Raw genomic sequence first — 1,773 nt, forward strand, 5'->3', positions numbered from 1 at the left:
GATCCTTTGTCCATTTTTAAATAAAGCTGTTTTCTTCTTGACTTTTAGAGAGTTGTGTTTTTTTTAACATTTTGGATAGCAGCCATTTATCAGGTATATCTTTTGAAAATATTTTCTTCAAGTCTGTGGCTTTTCTTCTCATTCTCTTGACAGATTTTTTAAGTGAAAACTTGAAGGGTACCTAAAGTAGTGTGTGTGTTAATGAAAAGAGGCAGGTTCTCTAATCTCCCATAGAGTTTTGAAATTTATATGTACGGACATCTTTCTGAAGGTTGCAGCATGGAAATACCCAAGTATTTGATGTCAAAAGACATGTTTCATTACTAACTAAGATATTTACTAGTTAGGATATTTTGGTTACAAGTAACGAAGTCCAAACCTATTTTTTTTAAAAAAATATATTTTATTGATTTTTACAGAGAGGAAGAGACAGGGATACAGAGTTAGAAACATTGATCAGCTGCCTCTTGCACACTCCCCACTGGCGATGTGCCCGCAACCAAGGTACATGCCCCCGACCGGAATCGAACCTGGGACCCTTCAGTCCGCAGGCCAACGCTCTATCCACTGAGCCAAACCGGTTTCGGCAAGTCCAAACCTATTTAAACAAAACAAGGAATTCACTGACTCGCTGAACTTGAAAATTCAAGAGTTGATCTGGCCAGCTTCAGGCATAGCTACGTTTCCTCAAATAAAATCAGAATGTCTTGCCCTGGCCAGCATTGCTTGGTGGTTAGAGTGTCGGCCCACCACTTTCTTTCCCTCTCTCTCTCTTACCATACGTATGTATGTATGTATGTATGTATGTATGTGTATATGTATATATACATATACATATGTATATATACATATACATATGTATATATACATGTGTGTGTGTGTCTGTGTGTGTGTATGTACATATATATATTGTTCCCGCCCCCCCCCCCCCCACTAGGATTTCCCCTGCATTAGCTTTACTCTAGCAGTCCTCTCTGGAAAATAGCTCCAAGATTTCATGCTCCTTACATCTCTCAAGTGAAGCCCTCTCACTCCTAGAATTTATTTATTTATTTAAAAATAAAAACTCACTCTTGCATCTTGGCCACCAACATGTCATCCAGATTGAGGAAGACCCAGAAACTTCAGGCCCATGTGAGCCACAGCCACAGTCCTATTGACAAGCACAGGAAGCACCCGGAAGGCCAAGGGAGTGCTGGTGGCTTGTGTCATCATAGAATCAGCTTCGACAAATATCACCCACGCTACTTTGGGAAGGTTGGTAAATGAGGCATTACCACTTAAAGAGGAACCAGAGCTTTTTGCCCAACTGTCAACCTTAATAAACTGTGGACTCTGGTCAGAAAGCAGACGCAGGTAAATGCTGCCAAAACAAGACTGGAGCTGCTCCTATCGTTGGTGTGGTGCAATCGGGCTGCTACAAAGTTCTGGGGAAGGGAAAGCTCCCAAAGCAGCCTGTCATTGTGAAGGCCAAGTTCTTACCAGAAGAGCCAAGGAGAAGATTCAGGGTGTTGGCGGGGCCTGTGTCCTCGTAGTTTGAAGCCACATGGAGGGAAGTTCATAAAATGTCCACAAGTGAAAGATCAATCAATCAATAAAAATAACTCATATTTGGATCCCATATCTACCTGTATACCAGTCTCTGCAACCGGGGGATGTAGAGAGTTCTCATGAGCCCGTGTGGGTCACATGTTAGCACAGGGAGGCAGGGTCTCTTAACTGGCAACCCTGCTAGGAGTTATATAAAACCACAGGGCAGTTTCTTTTTTTTCT

The 1,773-nt window shown here is 42.1% G+C and overlaps 1 pseudogene across 1 annotated transcript; it reads left to right on the forward strand.

Moving 5' to 3' along the window:
* The first annotated feature begins 1,092 nt into the window (after positions 1-1,092).
* Positions 1,093-1,540, forward strand: LOC311620366 (large ribosomal subunit protein uL15-like; annotated as a pseudogene). Its single transcript has one exon. The product of its transcript is annotated as a large ribosomal subunit protein uL15-like (transcript).
* The last annotated feature ends 233 nt before the right edge of the window (positions 1,541-1,773 follow it).

Source organism: Pipistrellus hanaki, assembly GCF_964339955.1.
Source record: "Pipistrellus hanaki genome assembly, chromosome: 1".
Lineage (NCBI taxonomy): Eukaryota > Metazoa > Chordata > Mammalia > Chiroptera > Vespertilionidae > Pipistrellus > Pipistrellus hanaki.